At 47.2% G+C, this 16,393-nt stretch overlaps 1 protein-coding gene across 6 annotated transcripts in view; it reads right to left on the bottom strand.

Annotated features, from left to right (window-relative positions):
• Positions 1-16,393, bottom strand: part of ANKRD6 (ankyrin repeat domain 6) — a 256,760-nt gene that overhangs the window by 123,545 nt on the left and 116,822 nt on the right. The gene's annotated exons all lie outside the window — the stretch shown is intronic.

Genomic DNA, 16,393 nt, shown 5'->3' with positions numbered 1-16,393 from the left:
AGACCTCAGATCAATGGAAACTAGTAAAAAAAAAAAACAGTATTGCCTAAAACAGAACATAGCTATTTTTTCCTTTGCTGATTAAAAAATGTATTCTCACAAGTGTATGGCTTTTTCTCTCTAATGTAATAAATAATAATTATACTGATCTGTAAAATATGTTTGTGGGAGTCTATGACTATATTAACTTTTTATGTGCCCTAAGCTTATTCCCATGGTGACCTCTAACCATAATTCATTTTGAGTTTGGTTCACTCATGTATTAGGTTATGCATGTCCTAAAACACCCACATTTTTACGTTACAATTAATGAATTCCTGTCTGTGTCTAGCTATAACTTGGAATAGATTATATTGGAAGGTGAAACAGCTTGTAATGTCAAAGCTCATTTAATAATGCAAATAAAATGACACTGACATCTTGAAATCAACAGTAGCTTTAACCATGAGTTGGGGATAAGGAGGAGTTTACACAATACAAATCTACAAACATTTGGATCACATAAGGATTACAATTTCATAGGATTACATACTTAGAACAGAAAGAGGGAGAAAAATTTTGACCACGACCACGGTGATTATTGCATTTTTGATGCATTTTTTATTCCTTTTCCACTTATCTGATGAGCTTTTGGTGCAGATGAAGGAGAGTTTTTAATGTGTTTTTTATACTACATAAAAACTTTGATTCTGCACTTAAAAATGCAACAACAGTTTTACATACTTTTTAATGGCTCCAAATAGAAGCCTTAAGAGAAAAAAAGCCCCAAAAATGCACAGTTCAGCAGCGTGTTTAGACGCACAGTGAGCACAGTTTTCAAGAAATCACATTCACTTTGTTTGGACAGTTAAACACAGCAGAATTTCTGTGCCAAAAAAGTAAAAAGCAGCATTTACACTACATGTGTGCACAGCCTAAATGTCCAAGTAACTTAGATGTGATTTCATGAAAACTCCTCCCTCGATGCGTTTCAAGACGCTGCTGAACTGTGCGGTTTTGGTACTTTTTTACTCTATAGGTTTCTATGTGGCACTTGGAAAAAGGGCTTGTAAAGAAAAATGCCATTGCATATTTAAGCGCAGAATCAAAGCTTTTCTGTACTGCTTCACATCTGCACCAAAACAAAACAAGCAGTAGAAAAAATGCAGCATTTACGCTGCATGTAAACGCGGTCTCAACTTTACATTTCTGTTACATTTTTATGGGTTTAATGGATAAAAAAAAAAAAAATCAATCACACCATTTTTTACACCATTTACTGATCACCATAACTAATTTGATTGCTGCGTTGTGTGGGTCATTATGATTACAGGAACGCCAAATATGTCTGTTATTTGATGAATTGTGCTAGTTATTTTTTAATAAAGCTCATTACATTATTGTAATTGATTTTTATTAAATATTAATAATATGATAAGAAAAAAATTGACTTTTATTATCCCTCTAGAATACAAGGACATAGAAATACACTGCTATGTACAGATGTATCTCAATATACGATACTAGTATAATCAGCCTGTGGGCAGATCAAAGCCTGCACTGCAGCTTCAAGTATACAAAATCCTCCCAGTGATGTCACTGGGGCTCCTAGCTTTAGTTCCTGCCTACAATAATGTAGGTAGTGGGTTCAATTCCTGGGAGACTCACAAAAAAAAGAAAAAAAATACATTTTTTTTAATTATTTTTGATTTTTTTTTAGAAGCTTTATAGAAACAAAAAAAATCTGATTTTTTTTCTTCACTTCTAGAATACAAGGACATAGAAATACACTGCTATGTACAGAAGTATCTCTATACATTGCTATATACTGATGTATCTCTCTAGTATAGTGCTGTCAGAGTCTCCAATACAGCTCAAGATTACCAAATCCTCCTATGCCGATCACTGCAGCCTGTGGCTATTAGCTTTAGCAGCTAACTGCAATGTAAGTGGTCATGGTTATGATTCCCAGGAAGACCAGAGAAGAGAGAATTGAATATTTAATTAATGTAAGTGCAGAGATGCCGGCCCCGCCCCAGAGGAGGAAGAGCTATGGAGCGAACGTAGGAGAAAAGAGAAGTGAGTGGAAGTCACCACAAAGCCCTGACCTGCCGCAACAGTGAGACTAAGCCCTCAAATCGGGATAGTCCCACTGAATCCAGGACAGTTAGAAGCTGTGGGATTGTACATATAGCATTTCCACTTCTATGGGAAAATTATATGAACATGCTTCACATGCATCACTGTGCAGTGTGCCCTCTGATACTGAAATGACTGCAGAGAAGTGATCTCTACTCAGGAAATTTCTGAATATATTAGGCGGCTCAGTGACCAATAGAAAATTCTCAAGATTTCAGTTGTTTTGTTTTTTTATTTTAATTTAAATGCCGACTAAAGATCTAAAGATTCCACTGAGAATTGCATTTTCTAACCCCAAATACCATTTTGGCATTTTATTTAGCTTACTAATTCCATTTTATTAGCTAAATGTATTTTCATATCTGATCAATAATTCTTAATTGGAATGATTAACAAGAAGGTGCCAGAATGAGCCAAGCTATTTATTGAGTCTGACGTCACTTTGGCTAACAAAACCAAAATCAAAAAAGTGAGACTGAAATGTTTATGCACATTCCTTAATATATTTAATCTATTTGGGGAATAATTGGGCATTAACATACACGACTGTGATGAAAGCCGGCCGGTGGGTGCAGCTCTCTGGCGCCCCCTTTCCTCTCAGGTCAGTCAAGGTACTGCACCTAGAGAAAGTAGTGCCAGGTAGCTGCAACCAGCGCAGGGAACACGGTAGTGTGTTATCCCTTCAACGTCACTACACAGCACAACTCGCTAGCGCCCTCTTAGCCTCAGGTCAGTCAAGGAACTGCACCTAGGATAAGCGGTCGCCAGGGAGACTGTCCTGTAACCTACTGGGTATCGGGGCCCTCTGTAGTGAGGGCGGTATATATATCTTCCTTGGCCGCGCCAGGAATATATATATCTGAACCTCCGACCGTCACTACCAGCCTTCCCCAATCCCCAGTTGGTATGCTGCCACCAGTCCCTATTTTAGATATACGCCCAGTCTGTGAATGGGCCTATATCGGGTCAGGAACCAACCCGGGGTAGCGTTTTGGCTTGAGCCGAGCTCACACGGACGTGCGTTCGTTATGCAGAATAAAAGGCAGGCCCACAATTACTTGAGGTAATTGATTATAATAATACACTAGATACACGATATACAACTAAATATACACAGGTATAAGGTCAGGCTAAACTATACAACAATGGAATACAACACACAGAATCACCACAGCATATCAGTTACCGGTTTCTTGATTTTCTTGTGACGCAGGGAGAGGATTCTGCGGTCGCAGGCACGGTTCTTTGTTACAGGCTGAGGCCTACCACCGCATGGTCAAACTGCTCCTCCCCTTGGTGGCCTCAGCTGGTGCTCAGATGTTCAGCACACCACTCTTGGGTCAAAAACTGACTTGTCTCTTGTCTGTCCTGCTATCTTACCTGCCCCGTCCCGCCCACTGCTGGTGAGGTCAGCTGGCTCAGTCTCCACCCTCAGGTCTAACTTCGATCAGAAGCCCAAATTCTATGGAACCCAATAACTTCTTCTGGGATGGTCTCATGATACCCCCAGGGGTTCCCATGGATTCGGGCCGCCGTAACCGACCTTTTGATATCAATTATGATACCATACGGTCCTCAGGAATGGCTCCGCGCTATATCTTGGCTTCCAGAGCACGTACAAACGTCTACCGCGGAGGCTTGTGTGCGCAATGGCTCCGGAACGCCGTGATATTTTTTTATTGGCCCATCCCATGCAACATGCGTGTACTTTTCATGTTTCTATATCTTATGCCTCCATGCTTGTGACAGACAAAGAAACTAGTCCTATGGGACAAATGGTCAGGTACAGATAGACGAAGCACCCCCCCCTGCTGGCTGTGTTTCCTCTCGAAGTCTTTGAAGCTCCTAGCATTCAAGTGTTAAGTAGGCTTCTTATCTTACAGGAGCCTGGATGGGGGGAAACTATCTAGTTGACGTTTTAACAGAAGGTCCCAAGGGTGGGGGCTGCTGAAGTGTGGCCATCCCTGGATATGATTTATCATTACCAAGATGGCGGCTACAGGTTCATCACACCTCCCCCTATACGAGGGCGCGAGGGGGTAGCACATTCCTGTGTTCCCCCGTGCGTCCTTCTGCACCCTCCCCTTGCCGGGATAACCCGTCAGCGTTACCGTGGTCACGGCCTCTTCTGTGGCGAATGGAGAAGTGGTACTGCTGGAGAGCGAGGCTCCAGCGTAGCAACCTGCCATTCGACCCAGAGACCGTGTGTAACCAGCTGAGGGGGTTGTGGTCCGTCTCCACGGTGAAATGGCTCCCGTACAAGTAGGGCTGCAGACGCTGCAGGGCCCATACAATTGCCAGGCATTCTTTTTCCACCGTGGAGTAAGCCACCTCCCGGGGCAGTAGCTTCCTGCTCAGGTACAAGACAGGATGTTCCTGGCCTGTCGTGTTGACCTGACTTAGCACAGCACCGAGGCCAAAGTCACTGGCGTCGGTCTGTACCACAAACGGCCGGTCGAAGTCGGCAGCTTGCAGTACAGGGGAGCTACTTAGGGCGGCCTTGAGTGCCCCGAAAGCTGTCTCGCAGGCGACTGTCCAGTCGACTGCGACGGGCAGCTTCTTCTTGGTGAGGTCCGTCAGGGGCTTGGCCAGGGTGCTATAGTGTGGGACGAACCTCCTATAGTACCCGGCGGTCCCCAAGAAGGACATCACCTGCTTTTTGGTCCTAGGAGTGGGCCAGGATGCGATGGCATCCACTTTCCCCAGTTCTGGCTTCAGAACCCCCCCGCCTACCCGGTGACCCAGGTAGAGGACCTCACTCATGCCCAGCTGGCACTTTTCCGGCTTGATGGTCAAGCCTGCCCGGTGGATCCGACCGAGCACCTGCCGCAGGTGCTCTAGGTGATCCTCCCAAGTGGGACTGAAGACTGCAATATCGTCCAAGTACGCAGCCGCGTACCCTTCAAGTCCCTCAAGCAGCGTATTGACCATCCGCTGAAAAGTGGCAGGGGCATTCTTCATGCCGAATGGCATCACTGTGGACTCGTACAGTCCAAAAGGGGTGATAAAGGCAGAGCGTTCCCTTGCCGCGGGGGTCAGAGGAATCTGCCAGTACCCCCGGCTCAGATCCATGATGGTCAGGTACTTAGCCCCGGCCATCCGATCGAGCAGGTCATCGATGCGTGGTATGGGGAACGCATCGGTGGCCGTTACAGCGTTGAGCCCCCGGTAGTCCACGCAGAACCGTGTAGTTCGGTCCTTCTTTGGTACGAGGACTACAGGCGAGGCCCACGCGCTGCTGGATGCCTGGATCACCCCCAGCTTCAGCATCTCGTCTATCTCTTGGCGCATGTTTCCCTGCACCTCGAAAGAGACCCGATATGCTGAACGCCGGATCGGCGGGTGATCGCCAGTGTCCACGTCGTGGACAGCCATCTCAGTCCTTCCGGGCAGGCTGCTGAACAGCCCCCGGAAGGGGTGCAGGGTGGTCCCCAGCTGGGACCGTTGGTCCTCCGTGAGCTGGTGGCCAACCCCCACATCCTCGATGGACCCACCCGCCTTGGCTTGGGTGAGCAGATCCAGGAGGGTTTCTACCTCTCCTTCCTCGGGAAGGTTGCACACTGGGTGGGCAGTCGCTTTCCGCTCATGATGAGCCTTCATCATGTTCACGTGGAAGGCCTTCCTCCTTCCACGGGCGTGATCCAGGGTGACCAGATAGGTGACGGCGTTGAGTTTCTGGTGCACGAAGTAGGGACCTTCCCAGGCTGCCTGAAGCTTGTTCTGTGGTACGGGGACCAGTACCCACACCTTTTGACCCACCTGGTAGGTCCTTTCACAAGCATTCCGGTCGTACCACCGCTTCTGGTCGGCCTGGGCCTGGGCCATATTGTCCTGCACCAGCTTTGCCAAGGCCATCATCCTGTCCCGGTGGCGCACGACATACTCGATGACCGACACCTCGGGGGTGGCCAAATCCCCTTCCCATGCTTCCTTCACCAGAGCCAGGGGGCCCCGTACCCGTCGCCCGTACAGGAGCTCAAAGGGGGAGAACCCCGTTGAGGCCTGCGGAACCTCCCGGTAAGCAAATAGGAGGTGTGGGAGGTAACGCTCCCAGTCTCTCCCGTGGGAGTCGACCAACATCTTAAGCATCTGCTTTAAGGTGCCATTGAACCGCTCACACAGGCCATTAGTCTGTGGGTGATACGGGCTGGCCACCAGATGTTGCACCTGCATTTGCTTACAGAGGGACTCCATCAGCCGCGACATGAACTGGGTCCCTCGGTCGGTGAGCATTTCTTGGGGGAAACCCACTCTGGAGAAGATCTCCAGTAAGGCGGTAGCCACCTTGTCGGCCCGAATGGACGACAAAGCTACCGCTTCCGGGTACCGGGTGGCATAGTCCACTACCGTGAGTATGAAGCATTTCCCGGAGTGGCTGGGAGTGGACAGAGGTCCAATAAGATCCACAGCGACCCTCGAGAAAGGCTCTTCGATGATTGGCAGAGTTACCAGTGGGGCTTTGGGGCGCGGCCCCGCCTTCCCCACCCTCTGACAGGTGTCACACGAACGGCAGTAGGCACCCACCGCGGCTCCCATCCCAGGCCAGTAGAAATGCTGAGCTATCCTGGCCTTGGTTTTAGCGATCCCTAGGTGTCCGGCCATCGGAATCTCGTGTGCGATCCGCAACAATTCCGCCCTGAACGGATAGGGTACCACTAACTGTCGGTCCCTGGGCCACGCCTCCGGTGAACCCTGCTGGACCGTTACCCGGTACAGCCGTCCCTGGTCCCAGACCACCCGCTCGCAGTCTGACTCCATGGGAGGCTGTGCCGCCTGTTCCTTGAGAGCTTTCAGGCTGTCGTCTGCTTCCAACGCAGCCTGAAATTCCTGACTTGATGTGGCCAGAATCGACGAAACTGCCACATCCTCTGTCAGCCCCTCCGGGCATGTCACCTGGCCGCTGTCTGACCCGGCAGACACTTGGTCAGAAGTGGGGAAGCCGTCGGACCTCTGCAAGGCTCCTTGGGCTCCGGCGCTCCCACTCCTGGTGACAGCGGCTATGACCGCTGTGACCGTGGGTAGTGCCCGCTTCCCCTCTGTTTCTGACCAAGCCGCCCGATCAGGCAGGCTTCCTAGGCCTTTGGACATCTCGGATGTGGGGAACTCCTGCCCTGGGGTCTTACCTGGCGGCTCCTCTCTTGGGACACCCCCACCCCCCATGGCCTGTTCCTCCCCCTGCAGTGGGCCTATACTCAGCAGCCTGGATACCCCTGGGAGCCCTACACTGCCGGTAGCTGCCCCCCTCTCCATCCCTGAGCTTCCCTCTACAGAATCCTGCCCGCCCCCTCCCTCACCGGAGGACAAGAGGTCACGGCACGCCGGCTGAGCACCTCTGCGGGCATCCCCACACTCCCCACCTGCTTTCACTAACCCTGTTTGTGTTGTGTCTGTGCAGGTGTTACCCTCAGGTTTCACTCCCTCCTCCTCAGCAGGACACACACTACATACAACATGGTTGGCATTAGCAGCAGACAAATCAATACACTCTTGGGGGGCCGAACTTGGGGGTTCAGAGGGTACATACTGCGATACTAGACGCCCCAAGTCGGTCCCTAATAAAACATTTGCGGGAATATTTGGCGTTACTCCCACCTCCCGCATCCCCCTTCCGGCACCCCAGTCCAAATACACCATGGCAACGGGAAGTGCCGGCTCCACGCCTCCAACCCCGGAGACGGAAAGAGTCTTTCCTGGTACCAAGTCCTGGGGGGACACCACCTCAGGCCGTACCAGTGTTCGTTCAGCGCCCGTGTCCCGCAGTCCCATGACCGCAGAACGGCCTATGGTGACGGGTTGGATGTTGTCCAGGGACCTACCACCACCCCCTCCCACACACAAAACATTGGGCGCTCTCTGGGACTGGGATGGGGTCTTTTGGCGCTGGGGACACTCAGCCCTAAAGTGTCCTGGTTTGTTGCATAGATGACAACGTCTTACGTCTGGTCCTTGCCTGGAGAGGGCAACAGGGGGATACACCCCTTGTGTTCTAGGGGCCGGGGAAACAGGGGCATGACTGGGCTTACCCCCTCTCCAGGTGCTGCTGGCAGACTTCTTCAGCTCAGGCGCCCTGTTATTGGCATACTCGTCTGCCAGGGCGGCTGTAGCAGAAGCCCCTGTTGGTTTTCGGTCACGGAGGAACTGTCGGAGGTCCTCTGGGCAGTTCCACAAGAACTGCTCCGTGACGAACAGTTCCTGGACCTCCTGGCGGGTAGTAAGCGCTAGACCCGAGGTCCAGTGCTCTGCGGCTCTCAACAGCGCCCGCATATGATCGGTCCAGGTGTCCTTGGGGCCACGCAGCAGGCTCCGGAACTTCTGGCGGTACGACTCGGGAGTGAGGTTGTACTGCCGGATCAGGGCCCGCTTGATGCAGTCGTAGTTCTGTACCTCCCCGGCAGGTAAGTCCCCCAAGGCATCCAGGGACTTACCCCTCAAACGGGGGGTCAGGTATCTGGCCCACTGATCCCGGGCCAGATGGTGCTGAAGACAGGTCCGTTCAAATGCCACCAGAAAGGAGTCCAGGTCCCCATCCTTCTCCAGTAGAGGGAAGTCCTCAGCTCGGACTTTGGACGACTTGGTCTCCTGATGGGTTGGTTGCTCTAGCGGAAGCCCCCGCTGGGCCAGGTCCAGTTGGTGCTGGCGCTCCGCAGCTCGCTCTGCACGCTCCGCAGCCTCCCGGCGCTCTGCAGCTTCACGCTCCGCAGCCTCCCGGCGCTCTGCAGCTTCGCGCTCCTCCTCCGCTGCCTTCTCTGATGCTGCCAGGAGGGTTTTGTAGACGGCATCGCCATGAGACTGGAGACTTGCCATAGCCGCTTGTAAAAGGGCTTGTGATCTGGACAGGCTGGGCTGGGTAGGTGGTGGGCAGCCCACTGCGGGACCGTATACTGGGGACTGGCTCCCTGAGGTGCCCGGGCTGGACTCCTCCTCGCCATGAGTAACAATGTCCTCCCCTCCTGCCACACGGACCGTAGCATTAGCCTCTTGCAGGGTCTTGCTCCTGGTGCCGTCTGCCATCTTGGTAACCGACACCGCTGCAACCCTGAGTTTGCACACACCTTGTTATACTTTTAGCCTGACCGTCTAACGTTGGGCTGACCTTAAGACTCCAGCAGTGGAAGTTACCACTGGCAGTCTTTAGTGCCTGGGAGTAGGGGTCCCACAACACTATTATTCTGCAATCCCACCGCTCTGCCACCAATGTGATGAAAGCCGGCCGGTGGGTGCAGCTCTCTGGCGCCCCCTTTCCTCTCAGGTCAGTCAAGGTACTGCACCTAGAGAAAGTAGTGCCAGGTAGCTGCAACCAGCGCAGGGAACACGGTAGTGTGTTATCCCTTCAACGTCACTACACAGCACAACTCGCTAGCGCCCTCTTAGCCTCAGGTCAGTCAAGGAACTGCACCTAGGATAAGCGGTCGCCAGGGAGACTGTCCTGTAACCTACTGGGTATCGGGGCCCTCTGTAGTGAGGGCGGTATATATATCTTCCTTGGCCGCGCCAGGAATATATATATCTGAACCTCCGACCGTCACTACCAGCCTTCCCCAATCCCCAGTTGGTATGCTGCCACCAGTCCCTATTTTAGATATACGCCCAGTCCGTGAATGGGCCTATATCGGGTCAGGAACCAACCCGGGGTAGCGTTTTGGCTTGAGCCGAGCTCACACGGACGTGCGTTCGTTATGCAGAATAAAAGGCAGGCCCACAATTACTTGAGGTAATTGATTATAATAATACACTAGATACACGATATACAACTAAATATACACAGGTATAAGGTCAGGCTAAACTATACAACAATGGAATACAACACACAGAATCACCACAGCATATCAGTTACCGGTTTCTTGATTTTCTTGTGACGCAGGGAGAGGATTCTGCGGTCGCAGGCACGGTTCTTTGTTACAGGCTGAGGCCTACCACCGCATGGTCAAACTGCTCCTCCCCTTGGTGGCCTCAGCTGGTGCTCAGATGTTCAGCACACCACTCTTGGGTCAAAAACTGACTTGTCTCTTGTCTGTCCTGCTATCTTACCTGCCCCGTCCCGCCCACTGCTGGTGAGGTCAGCTGGCTCAGTCTCCACCCTCAGGTCTAACTTCGATCAGAAGCCCAAATTCTATGGAACCCAATAACTTCTTCTGGGATGGTCTCATGATACCCCCAGGGGTTCCCATGGATTCGGGCCGCCGTAACCGACCTTTTGATATCAATTATGATACCATACGGTCCTCAGGAATGGCTCCGCGCTATATCTTGGCTTCCAGAGCACGTACAAACGTCTACCGCGGAGGCTTGTGTGCGCAATGGCTCCGGGACGCCGTGATATTTTTTTATTGGCCCATCCCATGCAACATGCGTGTACTTTTCATGTTTCTATATCTTATGCCTCCATGCTTGTGACAGACAAAGAAACTAGTCCTATGGGACAAATGGTCAGGTACAGATAGACGAAGCACCCCCCCCTGCTGGCTGTGTTTCCTCTCGAAGTCTTTGAAGCTCCTAGCATTCAAGTGTTAAGTAGGCTTCTTATCTTACAGGAGCCTGGATGGGGGGAAACTATCTAGTTGACGTTTTAACAGAAGGTCCCAAGGGTGGGGGCTGCTGAAGTGTGGCCATCCCTGGATATGATTTATCATTACCAAGATGGCGGCTACAGGTTCATCACAACGACAATTACATTTATGACTAAGTACTAAATGAAAGAATTTCCTTAATCCTTTTAGATTTTCTTTATATGGTAGTCAAGATCTACGCTCACATATTTGTTATTTCATGGTAAGAAGAATTTCATGGTGGTGGCCTACTCCCATGGCTTAAACATTTTTTATTCTTGGAACCCAAAGTGTGACGTATTACAAGCAGGGCTGTGGAGTCGGTAAGCCAAACCTCCGACTCCTCAATTTCCATGACACCAACTCCAATTCCACGACTCCTACTTCGACTCCCTCATACATGGCTCATGTTTAAGTGATAAATTTAATGTAGCACATGTGGATTAATCTCAGCTAAAAGTCTAGACCCTTAGATCAGGAATAGGACAGACATTTATAAGACATATCATAACTTTCCCAAATTCTTATGAAAAAATATTCCCCACAAACTGCATTGAACTACTGTACCCAATTTATTATATATTTTACGAGTCGGAGTTGGTCCATTTTATACCGACTCCACCAAAATTGGCTCCGACTCCAACTCCACGACTCCAACTCCACAGCCCTGATTACAAGCCTATATTTATGATAATAAAAGCTTGGCGTAAACCCCCAAACCTCCCCTACGAGGTTTTCTAATAGAAGCCGTTCGAATTCTCATCCCGATAAGGTTTCATTAGATAGTGAGAACAGAAGCAATATATCACCATATTCACACCATCCAGTACCTCTATTATAATTTAACCACAAACTACTGATGCGATTCCAGAGATTACTCGTCATTTATGTCAGACTTTCTACATTGGATTAAATCTTAATAAATTTAGTGCTATAGGTACCAAGTGTCCTTAACAGTGAAATGTCCTTAACAATAGAGATTACACAAGTGTCCATTGCATCAATGAGAAGGACACAAGGGAATTTTTAAATGCTTTGGGCAACCCAGTGAAACATACTCCAGGTTTGTTTAATACATCATATGTATTTAAAGGAGTTGTCCGCAAATGCATTTTTTATATTCTAAAGACTTACAGATGTTTAAAACAATAAACTCACAGATACGCACTCTCTCCAGCTCCAAAGCAGCCTTTCTGCCTCTGCTCCAGTCTTTGTTTACTAGCGGCAGGGGTCATGTCATGACTACAGGGCATATCACTGCTGCTGTCAATCACTAAGCTCACTGTGTCATACTGTCTACATGAGCAGAGCATGACTGTACGGCACATGTCAGAAAGGGGTTAATAAGGAAATTCTGGCTGATGATGAGGGACTTTATCTTAACCCCTCCGCGAGATATGACGTATATTTACATGTCCCCGACTTTGAAGATTTTAATCAGCTGTCATGTGCCTTTAGAAGCCACGGGTGGACACCGCTGTTAACCAGTTAAATCCCACTGTCAATCTCTGACAGCCGAATTTAACACGTGCCAGCCAAAAGCGCGAGACAAATCCCGCCCATCGGCTCCCCTGTCACTTGATTGGAGGGAGGGGAGGTTGGGTTGTCATGACTGCCGGGGTTGCATCCTATGTAATTCAACTTCACAGTACACCCGCTAATACAATGTTACTACTTATGTATTGCAAAGGTTCCATAAAAGACAACATTCTTTCATCCAGTGCGTAATGCTCCAAAGTTTTGACATCGCTTTTAAAAGAACATCAACAGAATTTCAGGCCCAGAGGGTCTTAATTTATAAAGTTCAAAGTCTTAAGGAGTTTGAAGAGTTCGGAAGCTCAGGGAATGCTGCTAAAATCCCTGTGGATTTCTGTACAGGAAAACACATCCATGTGCCAAGAATAAGAATGTAGTAGCCAAACTATGGATGACTTATTAAAGACGTATCACTTATTAAACATAAGAACCCTTTCTATTTGGATCAAAATGAATATTACAGCTTTAACATCACAGGTAAAGGAAAAATTATACAATAATCATCCATAACAGAAAATCTAATAGAAACAATAGAGTTTTAAAAATATTTGCATCACATAGAAACTGAAATATTCAAAGATGAGTTTGGCAAAATTTCATCTAATTTTGTAGAGTGATTTATGGATCTGGACTCAATCAATATGGTATGGATTACAATACAAGAAAAAAAGGAACATTTTCATCTTGCAAATGACTATTTTGGCATCTGAATGAAGAGTAATGATATTTTCTTTTAGGTGCTAATTCTATAAAATGTATACCCTAGTATAAATCTGACAGACACTGAAATGTAGAAGGAAATATAGCATTACCAGCCTTATGTCCAAAATCCTTCTTTCAAAGGCCTATTCTGAACACACTGCTGGACTGAGATACATGCTGTTGTATTTTGATAAAGTAACAATCAAACATAATCTTTATGATTAACAACATTGTAAAAATGTATTTTGATATTTGCATTCAAATGGAAAAAAATATATTGCCATTTTATTTTAAAATGTATTTTTTATAAATAAAAATATTTAGATTAATTATTTACTACCACATTACACAATAAAGAGAACTACTAATAAGTCACAGCAGTATTATGCTAGAAAAATGTATCATAGTGCTTAAAGGGAACCTGTCATATCGTATCTACTATCTACACAGCCCCCATAGCGTTGTTAGTGATGCAATGTGCATCACTAACAACCTTTTTTTCATTAAAATTAGTAGTATTATAACGATATTATAACTTTTATATAATTCGTCCTACCTACTCGTTTTTAGTCATAGGGATGTGATGATCATATTCAGTCAGTGCTGGTGCCGCCCATGTATTTGAATATTCTACATGTCCGGCCGCTGGTCCCACGCCTGTACAGTGACGCTGTGTGGTTACCAGCTTCACTGTGCAAGCGCTATGACCCTCTGTTCCCCGCTCGTGCACAGTGAAGCTGGTAACCACACAGCGTCACTGTACAGGCGTGGGACCAGCGGCCGGACATGTAGAAACATGAATGCGCCCCACAATAATAGCGCTTGCCAGGAGCAATATTCAAATACATGGGCGGCGCCAGCAGTGAGTGAATGCAGCGCTCGCCCCTGACTGAATAGCAGAATCACACCCCTATGACTGAAAACGAGCAGGTAGGACAAAGTGTATATAATGTTATAAAATCATTATATTACCACTAATTTTAATGGAAAGAAAAGCTTGTTAGTGATGCACATTGTATCACTAACAAAGCAATGGGGGCAGTGTAGATAGTAGATACAACATGACAGGTTCCCTTTAAACATATTACTAATGGCAAAGAAAGCTCTATAGAAATTCAGTTCTTTATGGATAAAAGAGATGGGGCGAATCAATTTGTAGGACCTGGTCTAGCATCAATGTCAGTAATCAGTGGCAGTCATAAAGGAGCCCTGTAAGCCACCTAACTGCGTCATAAATGCGTCACACCGAAACGATGATGTTGCACCAGACTACCAACACATAAGAGGTTCATAGGCCTCCTGTCCGACTTCCCAACTTTACTGATGTGGCCGCTGTATCAGAGTCCGCAAATTAATTCACACTGTAAGTTCAGATACACAGTCTATAACAGTCTTTGGGAGCGGTCCCAGGTATCCCTTCACCAGCTCCAGTCCTGCAAAAAGTCAACTGCTCCCCAGACCCATTGAAGATAGGATTATATACAAGCCTGCTTTCATTGCTCATAGTTTCAGCTAGCAACATCACTTGGAATTCTCTCATTGACTGGCCCTACTTCTTGCTGAGAAGTAGTATGTGGAAACAAGCTAAAGCCTGGACACTATAATAGTATTTTTTATTGTTATGGGGTCTTGTAGGGTGTACTATAGGGCCAGACCCTGTCACACAACGTTTATGTAGTGTTTCTGGGGGTTTCATCTGAATCCACATAAAAACATAATTTAGACAAATTCCTAAAAGAGACATAAACTGCTATGACATGATAGAGTTCAAATACAGTTATGGCAGAAAGTATTGGCACCCTTGAAATTGTTCCAGAAAATTAAGTATTTCTCCAAGAAAATTATTGCAATTACACATATTTTGTTATACACGTTTATTTCCTTTGTGCATATTGGAACAACACAAAATAAAAAAACAGAGAAAAAAAAAGGCAAATTGGACATAATTTCTCACAAAACCCTCAAAATGGGCCGGACAAAATTGTTGGCATCCTCAACTTAATATTTGGAATAAATAACTGCAATCAATCGCTTCCTATAACCATCAACAAGCTTCTTAGACCTCTCAACTGGAATTTTGAACCTCTCTTCTTTTGCAAACTGTTCCAGGTCTCTCATATTTGAAGGGTGCCTTATCCAAACAGCAATTTTAAGGTCTCTCCACAGGTGTTCAATGGGATTTAGATCCAGACTAAATGCTGGCCACTACAGAACTCTCCAGCGCTTTGTTTCCATCCATTTCTGGGTGGTCCTTGAAGTATGTTTGGGGTCATCGTCCTGCTGGAAGACGCATGACCTAGGAAGCAAACTCAGCTTTCTGACACCGGGCACTACATTGTGACCAAAAATCACTTGGTAATCTTCGGATTTCATGATGCCTTGCAAATTGTCAAGGCACCTGCCAGAGGCAGCTAAAGAACCCAAAATCATATTTGAACTTCCACCATATTTGACTGTAGGTACTGTATTCTTTTCTTTGTAGGCCTCATTCCATTTTCAGTAAACAGTAGAATGATGTGCTTTACCAAAAAGCTCTATCTTGGTCTCATCTGTCCACCAGACGTTTTCCCAGAAGGATTTTGGCTTACTCATATACTAACTTTTTTATGTCTCTGTGTCAGCAGTGGGGTCCTCTTGGATCTCTTGCCATAGAGCGTTTTATTTCATTTAAATGTTGACAGATAGTTTGTGCTGACACTGATGCACCTTGAGCCTGCAGGACAGCTTGAATTTCTTTGGAAATTGATTGGGGTGGCTTATCCATCATCCAGACTAAACTGCATTGCAACCTTTCATCAATTTTTCTCTGCCATCCCAGGGAAATTAGCTTCTTGATTATGTTGCGCACAGTTAACAAAGGAACATCGAAGATCGCTGGAGATGGATTTGAGAGTGTTGATATTTTTCAATAAGTTTGGATGCTAAGTCCTCAGATAGTTCTCTTCTCATCTTTCTGTTCTCTATGCTTAGTGTGACACACACAGACATACCACTGCAAAGATTGAGTCAACTTCTACCATTTTTATCTGGTTTCAGGTGTGATTTTCATATTTCCCATCAGGGCTGTGGAGTCGGTAAGCCAAACCTCCGACTCAGACTCCTCAATTTCCATGACACCGACTCCCAACTCCGACTCCACGATTCCGACTCCCTCATACATGGCTCATGTTTAAGTGATAAATTTACTGTAGCACAGATTCATCTCAGCTAAAAATCTAGACCCTTAGATCAGGAATAGGACAGACATTTATAGGACATTTCATAACTTTCCCAAATTCTTATGAAAAAAATATTCCCCACAAACTGCATTGAACTACTGTACCCAATTTATTATATATTTTACGAGTCGGTCTATGTTATACCAACTCCGATTCTGACTCCACCAAAATGGACACCGACTCCAACTCCACAGCCCTGTTGCCCACACCTGTTAGTTGCCACAAGTGAGTATGAACGAGCATCATATGCGTCAAACAAACTTGTTTCACCCA

This window comes from Phyllobates terribilis, unplaced genomic scaffold, assembly GCF_046119375.1.
Source record: "Phyllobates terribilis strain yellow unplaced genomic scaffold, ASM4611937v1 Scaffold_3__8_contigs__length_932513732, whole genome shotgun sequence".
In the NCBI taxonomy this organism is placed as follows: Eukaryota; Metazoa; Chordata; class Amphibia; order Anura; family Dendrobatidae; genus Phyllobates; species Phyllobates terribilis.
This window is presented reverse-complemented; position numbering and strand designations above follow the sequence as displayed.